Below are 12,138 nucleotides of genomic sequence, written 5' to 3'. Positions count from 1 at the left end.
TATATTGTACTCTTTCAAATCAATGAGACAGTGTATTAATTTGCTAGGGCTGCTGAAACAAAGTAACATAAACTGATAGCCTAAATAACAGAAAAATATCGTCTCAGTTCTGGAGGCTAGAAATCCTAGATCTAGGTGTCAGTAGGGCTGATTCTTCCTAAGGGCTGTGAGGGAGAATTCTGTTCCATATCATTCTCCTAGCTTCTGATGCTTTGCTGTCAATCTTCATCTTCACATGACAATTTTCCCTTGTATGTATGTCCAAATTTCCCTCTTTTTATAAGGACAGCAGGCATATTAGATTAAGGTCCACCCTAAACCAGTAGGACCTCATCTCACCGAATTATATCTGCAAGAATCCTGTTTCCAAACAAGGACACATTCTGAGGTACTAGGAGTTAGGTCTTCAACATATGAATTTCTGTGGGACACAATTCAAAGCAAAACAGACAACCCAATAGATCAAAACATGTAAACACTGGAAGAGATTCTTATAAAATGAGTCAGCTAATAAACATGTGAAAAAGTACTCAACATTTTAGTCAGCAGGAACCTGCAAAATAAAATTAAATTTCAGTATACCACCACTAAAATAGATGAAATGGAAAAGACTGATAATATTGATATCAGATTGGAAGTCTTATATGCTGATGATGGTAGTTTAAGTCAGTCCAACTGGTTTGGAAAACTCTTTGGCATCCTCTACTAGAACTAAGTATTCGACAATTCCATTCCCCAGTATGTGTTGTAGCAGCACTGCTTGAAATAGATAAAAACTTAAAAAAACCCATTAAGTGTGATTGTGTGTGTGTATTTATATATGTATACATATTCGCATATTTATATATGTTTTTGTAGATTTATATAAAGAAGTATATCATAATAAGGAGATAAAATAAATATTGTTTGGATGCATCTCACAAACAAGTTTGAGTAAAAGATGCCAGACACAAAAGAATATATACGGTAAAATTCCATTTGTACAACATACAAAAACAGACCAAGCTATTTATGGTGTTAAACATCAGGGAGGTTATTATCTTGGTGGAGAATTGTTAGTGATTGGGAGGGAGCCTGGGAGTGGCTTCTGGGAGCTCATGATGTGTTATTTCATGAACGAACTGCTGGTTATATAGAGAATTCACTTTATAAAAATCCATCCACCTGTGTATTTATGATTTTTGTTCAGCTTCTGTATTAATGTTATATTTCAATAAGAATTACTTAAAATAATGGAAAGTTACTATCTACTGTAATATCCAAAATCACTTACAAAAGAATCACAGGATAAATGACATATTTCTATATATTCGGTTGAAGAATAAATCTGTGTTTAAAATGAATTAACTTGTTTTTAATAAAAAGACGAACAAACATGTAAAACAAAATATGACGTTCCTTTTTAAATAATTTTTGTGCTTTAACTGCAAGAAACACTGGAATAAAAAACATACAATTTCACACATGAGTTCTTCAAATTTTTTCACTCCTTTATCTTGTATCATTTTTTTAATGAATTCACTTTTTGGCTACAAAGAAACAGTGCTTTTAAATATTGGGAAACTGACATACATTCATTTACTAAAAGTATGTTTTTGATCTCAGCGCATGTACTCTCTATATATACCCACTGAGAACTTCCCTGTGGCTCTTAGATTATGGGAAATATGCTTAGGTTTCAAATCCAATTTCTGGACTCATTGATGAGGTTTTGTTGTTTATTTTTTTAAATTTTTAACCTTTTTTACCTTTTAACCCCCTATTGTATCTTTAATATGTTTTATTTGAAAGTTGTTTAAGCCATTTCTGTTGTTCCCACTATTTGGGACAACAGAAAGTATATTCAGATCTGTTTGTACATTAGGATATTTATACTTAGATTCAGTTTTGGGTAAAAAATATCACATAACTATGAATATTTAAATAAATTTAAAGACAGGAATCAAAAATACCTGTAAAAATGTAAATACCTTTGCTTTCTCCATCACCTACGACTAATTTTCATATTTTGATGATAAGCCTAGTTGTAATTTCAAAAGTTTTCTTAACATAATACTATAGATAGAAATATAAAAAATTCAGAGTTGGCATTTAGATGAAAACCTTATTCATTTGAACTTAAGAGAACTTTGATAAATATTGTTTTAACAGTTTTATTTTAATTTCAGTAAAATATAATAGTGTATATATGTTGTTTTATTCTTGTGGTTAAAACCTCTCTTAGTATTATACTTTTTACCTAAAGTGCATGTTATAAAACATTTCTTAGTGAAGAAAGAAAATCAGGTAGCCAGAGCCCTCATTTTATTGTTGTATTTTAGAGTTTAGGTTAAACATTGAACTAAAATATTATATAAATATATATGGAATATATATATATATATACACATACATTTGTGCTATATATCATCTGTTTATAGAAATATATGTTATATATAATATATTGTATATGTGTCTATATTCAAAATAGGATGCATAAAGCACCATAGCTTACTTATCCTTGTGAAGCTGATACAATTTTGTCATGTTTCCAAAGACTTCTAAATCTTTGGGAAAAGTAAGAACAAAGACAATTAACTTAAAATACAGCTGGCGTTTTTAACTCTTCCACTCCTCATAACCACACATCTGTAGCTTAACCTGACTTAATTTGATAACTATAGTTTTATTTTTTTTAACCATCTATCCGTTTTTTAAATTCTTTGCTGGAAACCTGATAAAATGGGTTATTTCTTGAGGCGAGGGTGACCAAAAATTATGTTTTTCTGAATTATCTAGGTCTAATTCATTACTGCCTTAATAGAAGTAATTTTCCATTGGCCAAGTCTACTGAGCAAAGGAATATTAAGAATTCTAGTGGATTCCTACTGGTCCTCTTTGCTCCCATTTTGTAACCTCTTCAGGAGCTTCCCTTGTGTAATCTGAAACCTGCCCTGTACATGAAAGGCAGGGAGAGAACTAAGAAAGAGGCAGCCCACTCTAGATTGGTAGGTGGCGGCTTCAAGAAGCAAGGGAACTTTCAAGGCTTGTCTTGGGCAGCTGCAAGACCAGTAATTTTGCAGCTACCCACCAAATCTTAAAAGTTAATACAGACGCTTTAACTGGGTTCAATCATGTACACAGTCCAGATGGTCTCAACACCATATTACCATTATCTCAAAGCTGTGTCTTTGGGTAGCTTCCAGCTTGGGGAAGACAAGCAGAGCACACATTTCAAGGTGGGGGGGGGTGGGGATGGTGGTATGAACAGCCTCCAAATGCTCTGGTCCAGCTTGCAGGACTAGTAAGTACAATGACCCCTTTTTCTGCCTGTTGGTTCAGTGGTATGAGATTTCAAAAATGTTAGTGAGTGAGTGAGGAGTCAGCATCAGTTTCCAAACCATTGGAGATATGAAACTTTTCCTAAGGGAAATAGTTGTTCATTGAGCACCAAAACATCCAAATAGTCCAATCAATTTGATTCAGAATTTGGAAGAAAAATATCTTAAGTAGATAATTAGTTGTAACAGTGAAAGGGACCACATCTCTGTCTTCTGCCTGGTTCTTGGACCCATGTTGTTTGGCTAAGGAGTAGATGTCATCACATCTAACCTATTAGGCATGGGTCCTATTACTAAGTCTTTAGTGTATTCCATTATTCTATTAAACCTGCTTCTTCTAACTATGTGTTCAAACTAATGAATCCTGTACAGGTTGACCCCATTGTTGTACTCACTTTACCATAACTAAGCAGAGATATTCTATGGGATTACATGTTGATGGATAAAGCTCTTTGTAAGATCATGAATGATGATGACGGCCGAAGCATTGCAGACAGGAAGGGGATTTAATATTCAGAATATATCTAAACCCATGAGAACAAACCTGTACTCCCTTCATGATAAAATAGTCCAATATATTCAGCTTTCTTGCAGGTGGCTGGCTATTACCCCTGAGGAAAGATCCTCTATTGTGGCTGGATGTTAGTAGTTTAGGCACTTATTAGTGACGGTAAACAGATCATTCATGGCAAGGAGAAATCCATGTTTTAGTGCTAATGAACTGCCTCTGTCTTTGCCACCACGGTCAGTTTGTACATGGACCCACAGTGTAAAAATTAGAGCACCTACGGAAAAGGGCACACAGATGTCCACAGATTACTCATAAATGACCACTATAAAATTTCTATTCTCCCTGAGTCTTTGGATTTCTTCTTCAGTACTCCAGAAATATTTTATAGTATCTTTCTCATTGACTAAAGGTCATATTGGAGTTCAGGATGTAATTAACCAACTTAGTTCACACAATTACCTGCTGCTTAAACCCATCCCTAATCCTGATCTGGTGTATCCATATCAATACATTCAGCCTGCCTAGTCTCATATTTTGTCCTCTTTGGTCAAACATCTCTTAGCCCACCCCCATATATGTTCCCGTAACTCCTGCTGGTACAAATTGGCAAGGCCATGTTATTCTTTTAGTGTGTAGTCTACTTTGTCCCAGACCACTTATTGTACTTTTCCATTTGGGCTATGCTGGGGTTCCAATTCTTAAAGGTCTTAAAGGCCGACGGCAGAATGAATAGTTATAGTTGTGAATTTTGAGTAGACTAAGCAACTCCTCATGAAGAAACTCTCTCTTGTGAAGTCACTGGAAGGATTTTATGAAGAGAAAGTCAATTTCCTCAGACAGAGAAGGGTAAACTATTTCTAAGACAAGAAACACTGAGTTATTTTGGAGATCAAAATTATCACCTTCATCTGTGTCTGCCCAAATGTTTTTATCCAATATCTCAGTATTCTACTCTTTCCCCTATTTATCTTCAAATGTGAGTTTAATGGACTTTCAATTCTGCATCGCTGAAAATAAGTCTCTTGGTTTGGTTCATAGCTGCAATTAACAAGTTTTCTGATTTTTCATATGTGTTCTAAATTTTGTATTCAAGGCCTTTATACTGATTCTCTTCCACTCCCTTTAGGAAAGTTAAAATAAGCTAGACCATGTAGAATGTTTATAACTGCCACAACTACTGCTTTTAACTCCTTGCCTCCACCTACACTCCATTCCATGCCAACAGTAGTGATGTTTTTTGTATCAATGCTGCCACTATCAGTGTTCCATTTGCTCCTGGCATAGAGGTTATCCATGTGTGCTAGACAAGTATCTGATAAGAAACAGGCAGTATACTCAGAAGGAGTAATTTAAAATACCTTAATGAAGAGATGGTTTATAAAAGTATAGGCAGGAATGGTGAAGTACCCTGAGGCTATCTATAGAGAAGAGCCATTAATAGAAATACCCCGTATCCACTATCCAGTATCTGCCATGATTGTTTCATCTAAGATTCTAATTGTTAACATTTTTTTATAAATTAGAAACAGAGATTACTATTATATTTGTTAGATATATTATAGTAAACTATAACAAAGATTGTGTACTCCAAGTGTGTAGAAGCTAAAGTTAGGTTTTTTCCTCAGTTGCATATATCTAAAATATGTGACATCAACAAGACAGAGTTATTTTTCCCTCATAATAGGGAAGACCTAGACAGCCTAATGGTGATAAAGTGTCTAAGTCCAGAAGCCTTTAGAGACTGAGGTTCCTTTGTGCTCAACAATTCATCCCTCATTAAAGATGTCCACAGCTCCAGGCAATAGGAAGAAAGGAAAATAAAGTCTTCATTTGAACTGTCTTTCATGGAGTGTTCTTAGAAATTTCCTTGTGACACTTTCTATCACTTCTCATTTGCTAGAACTTAGTCACAGGCCAGATCTCATGAAGACAGACTGAATACTATATATTTCTAATCTTTGGTGGTTATATTTACAGCTAAAGAGTTCTCTTACCATATAAAGGGGAACACCTTTATTAGAGTTCACTTAGTTGTCTCTGACTCACAACAACACTGACAAATTCTAGCCTAAGGCAACATAAACATAAGTAGGAAGAGATATAGATAAATATTTTTGAGTTTATATTTGACTCAGCCAAGCCATTGAAATATCATTCAGGAAACATCAGAATAGGGAAAATAATTTTCATACAAATAGTCTATTATAAATATACTCATACTTGAAAGAGAGCCTTAGAGTCATTACTCGTAAAAATTGTAAAAAATAAAATGCTTGAATTGCCATTAATATACTTCTTTTCTTGAAACCATCATTATATTTTTCATAATAAGATAATTTTCTAATTCACTAACATTCCACATTTTGCGCAAGTAAAAATCTAACTTTGCCTATGGAACTTAATACTTAATATTGGTTACATATATAAAATTTGGTGATTTAAAATTATCTCTAAATGATTTAATATTATAACATCATTTTGACCACTCAAGGGTATAATTTGTCTATTGTGAATAATAAGAATTAAAATGAAATCAGTAATATCATCATGATTTAATAAAACAAATAGTATATAATGGAAAAAGTCTTTACAGTAGGATTCAAAGTATTAAAAAATCTTCAAAATCATTAACAACATGGTTACACATGTCCTTAATTATTCTAACATTAGATAATAAAATTCTGCATTCTGGTGTTTTTCTGCTTCTATTTCTTCTTTTACTCACTAATGTTTTCCAGTTGAATGTTATTTCCCAGAATAAAAAAAAATAAACATTAAAAATTGTCACGTGATAAAACTTAGGGTTTCCCTTTTTTTTCCCATAGAGCTATCTCTCCAACATCAGGTTGATTTCTTTTCAGGGAAATAAATAAATAAATAAATAAATAAATACTATGAAGGGCAATATTTAAGGAATTAAGAAGGTTCTGTAATCCACACATCATAAAACCATTAACTATAAGTAATACTGTAAAAATGAACCAAAAAAGAAAAGTGGCTATTTCTTAATGAAAACTATGAAATTTGTTTGTAAACATTGTTTTGCATAAGGCAATTAGGAAACTTCATATTTCATTTACCAATTAAATAACATTTTATTCAAGTGTGATTTTTTTCAGGTAAGTTATCAAGATAAAATTTGAAAAATAAACAAGTAAAGCAGAAATAAGAAAGAAAAACAACCAGGAAATAAAAGGCATTTGCTCAAAAATTAAACTAGAAGTCATCCACAATATACAAAAAAAACCCAAACAAACAGTTATATCAGACAAAATAAAAGGGCCATATAATTTTTACTGAAATATGCATCAGATACCATTGAAATATGTAAATCTCTAATAATTCACCTTTGAAGTTGTTTAGAAAGGATGGCTCTATCAAGCTGTAAAGAATCTGAATTACAACACATTTTATAATGTGTGTCTACTTGTTGAAAAGTTTACAAAACGGAAAGTATTAGGAAGAATTAAAAAAACTGGAGACTTGATCTTAGGCAAGAATCAAACATTTGCTTAGGTGTGATTCAAAAAGCTAATTAAATATAAATCTTTTTTATCTTTCAAATAAAATAAACTCGTTCCTGTATAATTTTCTTTTTCATATTTTGAGTGAGGGATAGATCACAATGATCTCTGAGTTTTCATATTTGAAAATGGTCTTGCTCTCCTGATATTATCCTTTATGTTAACTTCTTCAAGAGTAATATTCTGAGTAATTAAACAATACACACACTAAAAATCACCTCATTAGTATACACTGTAATGATTCCAGTCGATAAAAATTGGTAGATCCACATGAAAATATTCATAATTTGTGGTTGGGTGGCCTTGTATATGTTATTCACTGATTCCTACATTCATTCTTCCATTTGCTCTTATTTCTTTTTTTTTTTTAAAGATTTATTGATTGATTGATTGATTGATTGCTATGTTGGGTCTTCGTTTCTGCGCTAGGGCTTTCTCTAGTTGCGGCAAGTGGGGGCCACTCTTCATCGCAGTGTGCCTCACTTGTTGCGGAGCATAGGCTCCAGACGCGCAGGCTCAGTAGTTGTGGCTCACGGGCCCAGTTGCTCCGCGGCACGTGGGATCCTCCCAGACCAGGGCTCGAACCCGTGTCCCCTGCATTAGCAGTGTCCCCTGCATTAGCAGGCAGACTCTCAACCACTGCGCCACCAGGGAAGCCCTCTCTTATTTCTTAATTCTTAAAATTCTTAATTCATTCCATGCCACACTCATTTATCTTATAAACTTCTTAAGCGTCTATTCTTTATTTAGCCCTATATGCAGAGGCATTAAATATTTTGCTTATGTGCATTTTATTCAGGAAAAAAACCCCTGAGTATTGAAGGGGTTGATAATCAATTCCACCTAAGTCCACAAAAAAGAATTGGACTCAGTATTAATTTTGGAAGCTGTTGGTTTGAGACATGATAACCACCGCAGAAAATGCAGGAAAATAACATATAAATGAATATGAATAAACAACAATGCTGAATGAATAGACTATAAAAATAGACACATTTTTCACCAGCATTTTTAATTTTATGGAAATACTGTACTGTGTTTGAATATATTTGATATGGAGAGAATATAGAGCAAATAATTTACCTAGAAACTGTAAATACAAATAAAATAAACAATAAAACATTTATATTAAATGTTTTTACATATTGAAATATTACTCTAAAATAAAAACAACTTTTTGAAAAGTTTAATTCTGTTTTCAGAAATGGTTTTAGATAGACTTGCAAGTAGTGAATTCAAGAAAACTTAGACAAGGTACCTAACTGCAGATTACTAAATTTAACTGGAAAATCAAATTTCTTAATGTTGAATTTAAATGTGATAATAATATCTTACTTAATAGTCATTACATTAACTTTGTAGAATTTTGAGACATTAAGTTTCTCTTTCCAAATTCCTCTTTCACTCTACTTTTATTAAGTTCTATTCCAGCAGCCACTTTTGATAACTGTTTTGATGATTTGTACTCTTTCTCTATAAAAACTGAGCCATCATTTAGCAGTAGATATCTGGGATAAAATGTCATTTTCATTCAATTGCTAGTTTCTTCCTTCACTTTGAGGTTGAAACTACTTTCCTGGGAGACATTCTTAATTCAACTCTGTCTACAAAAGTCCTCTGCATTATTCCTCTTTCACTTCTAGCACAAAGCACCATTTCCCCTATATTGCTTTTTTAATACTTATTATCATTGGCTATTATCAGCAAGAAATACAAACTCTTCAGCACTCTTCGGTTTTCAGGTGGTACACTGACACAATATATTTTAAATACACTATTAATTTTAAAAGAAATATATTCAATTGAATGAAACAAAGTATTTTTTATTTTTTGCTCTTTAATGCCTTAACATCTTTATTTTCTCCTTAAAGAAGTAATGTGATGAACCGCAGACCTTTTCAGTTTATCATTTTCACAAGATATGTTTTAGCCCCATTTCATATTCTAACCACAACTTTACACAGGGATTTGTAAGGAGAGTATCTGGGGCAAAGTTGTCCTTATTGTCACAATGAGTTGAATTGTGTCCTTCAAAAATTCAAGATGTTGAAGTCCTATACCCCAGAATGGGAACTTACTTAGGCATTGGGTTGCTGCAGATATGGTTAGCTAAGTAAAGATGAGGTCATACAGGATTAGGATGTGACTTTAATCCTGTGTACATGGTGTCTTTATAAAAAGGGGACATTAGGCTTCACACAATGCCATGTGAAGATGAAGGCATAGACTGATCTGATGTAGCAGAAGCCAAGGAATACCAAAAACTGTCAGAAAACCACCAGAAGCTAAGGAGAGGCATGGAACAAAATTTTTATCACAGTCCTCAGAAGGAAACAATCCTGCCAACACCTTAATCTGAGATTTCTAGCCTCCAAAATAGTGAGAAAATAAATTTTGGTTACTTAAGTCACCCACTGTGTGATACTTGGTCATGGCAGCCCTAACAAAGTAAAACAATTGCTAGGCCTTAAAGTCACATGAAAATACTATCTTTTTATTTAGTCACTTATATAAATGTCACTTTAAAAGATTAGAATTTAATCAAATAACATTATAATTTTTACTTTGACAGTGTGTTGGTTTATTAAACATTTGTCCCAAATGCTCATTTTCAATATTGTAGATCATTCTGTATAAATATAACATGTGGCAAAACAGTTAAACAAGGAAGTTTTATTTAGTTTTCTACTACAGCCACCCTACATGCCAGGACTTTATTTGACTAAAAATGTTTCCCCTAAATTAAGCAGTTACTGTCTTAAAGACTATTTAAAATCTATTAATTTATGTATTTCTTCTCAATAAAGAAATGGTCAATATAAACAGAGTCTAAACACAGACTTTACATTCTCCTCAAAAATTAACTCAAAATGGATCACAGACCTAACTGTATAACACAAAACTATAAAACTCCTAGAAAATAACACACAGAAGAAAATATAAACAATCTTGAGCATGATGATAACTTTTAGTTACAACCTCAAAGGTGTTATCCATGAATGAAAGAATTAATAGGTTGGACTTTATTAAAATGAAAATTTTTTGCTCTGTGAAAGACAAAGAGAAGGAGAAGACAAACCACATACTACAAGAAAATACATTCAAAAGACATAAGTAGTAAAGGATTGTTACCCAAAATATACAAAGAACTCTTAAAAATCAACCATAAGAAAATGAATGACCTTATTAAAAAGTGGGTAAAAGACATGAACAGACCTACCTCACTATAGAAGATATACATATACATCTACCTATCTATCTATCATCTACCTACCTATCTATCTATCTAAATGGCAACTAAGCATATAAAAAGATACTTCACATCATATGTCACTAGGAAATGCAAATTAAAACAGAAATAAGACACCATTACACGTCTATTAAAATAGCCAAAATCCAAATCACTGACATCATCAAACGTTGGCAAGGATTTGGAGCAACAAAAGCTCTCATTCATTGCTGGTAAGGACTCAAAATGGTAAAGTCACTTTGGAAGACAGTTTGGAAGTCTTACCAAACTAAACATGCTCGTGATCATATAATCCAGCAACTGCACTCTGTGATATTTACACAAAAGGGTTGCAACTTAAATCTACACACGGATGTGTATAACAGCTTTATTCAGAATTGTTAAAACTTGGAAGCAAACGAGATGTCCTTCAGTAGGTGAATGAATAAGTAAACTGTGACATGTCCAGACACCAGAACATTATTCAGTGCTAAAAAGAAAGGAGTTATCAAGCCATGATAAGACATGGTGAAAACTTAAACACATGTTACTAAGTGAAGGAAGCAAATCTGAAAATTCTACATATTGTGTGATTCCAACTCACAACTACATATTGTGTGATTCCAACTCCATGGCATTCTGAAAAAGATAAAACTATGGAGACCATAAAAAGATCAGTGGTTGCCAGGGGTTGGGAGGAGGGAGAGATAAATAGACGGAAGCACAGAGGATTTAGGGCAGTGAAACTATTCTACTATAATGATGGATAATGTCAATACATTTATCAAAACCCACAGAATGTACAACACCAAAAGTGAACCCTAACGTAACTACTGACTTCAGGTGAAAAAGATGTGTTAATGTAGGTTCATGGATTGTAACAAGTGTACCACTCTGGTGCAGGATGTTGATAGTGGGAGAGGCTGTGTATGTGAAGAGGGGAACAGAAAGTACATGGGAATTCTCTTTACATTCTGCTCAAATTTTCTGTGAACCTAAAACTTTTCCAAAACATAGAATAAATTTTAAAGGAAGAAAATAAGTACCTACCTGTGTGTGTGCACACTCACATATATTAAGGTATATTCAAAATAAAAATTTTGAAATTTGTACACATCACTATGACATAGTTATTGTTCTTATATATGGTTGTATAGCTAATGATAAATTTTGGTGTCTAGTTTTTAATAACTAAAGAAGTTACTAAAAACTGATATATTTCAGTCCATCTAATTATAAAGGAATTTATGTTATTTTATATTTTTAAATAATCCTTGCTGTGTAAGTGCTAACCAAACTCTAAGCTGTTTCCTTGTTAAAGTCTCTGAAGTATACAGTAAAATAATCATCTAGTGACTCTTTCTTTAGTATCTTTTCACCATGCTGTTCCGCTTGAGATTAAAAGACAGATTCTCCCAAGTTTGAAGGTAACACATGTCTTGAAAATTCAGTTTTTTTTAGAATCATGGACTTCAAGCTGCTTTAGTAATAGAATTTCTATTTTCATAGAATACCACTGATGGTTTTAGCTTTTTTGAATTAGCAATACACACA

The 12,138-nt window shown here is 32.9% G+C and overlaps 1 long non-coding RNA gene across 1 annotated transcript; it reads right to left on the bottom strand.

The window, feature by feature from the left end:
- Nucleotides 1-3,531: 3,531 nt before the first annotated feature.
- LOC309660184 lies at nt 3,532-11,170 on the bottom strand. Its single transcript, XR_014263245.1, has 2 exons — nt 8,004-11,170; nt 3,532-7,692 (listed from the first exon to the last, which is right to left on the bottom strand). It is a non-coding gene; the product is annotated as an uncharacterized lncRNA (long non-coding RNA).
- Nucleotides 11,171-12,138: the final 968 nt, after the last annotated feature.

This window comes from Balaenoptera physalus, assembly GCF_965194825.1.
Source record: "Balaenoptera physalus genome assembly, chromosome: 4".
Taxonomy (NCBI): domain Eukaryota; kingdom Metazoa; phylum Chordata; class Mammalia; order Artiodactyla; family Balaenopteridae; genus Balaenoptera; species Balaenoptera physalus.
This window is presented reverse-complemented; position numbering and strand designations above follow the sequence as displayed.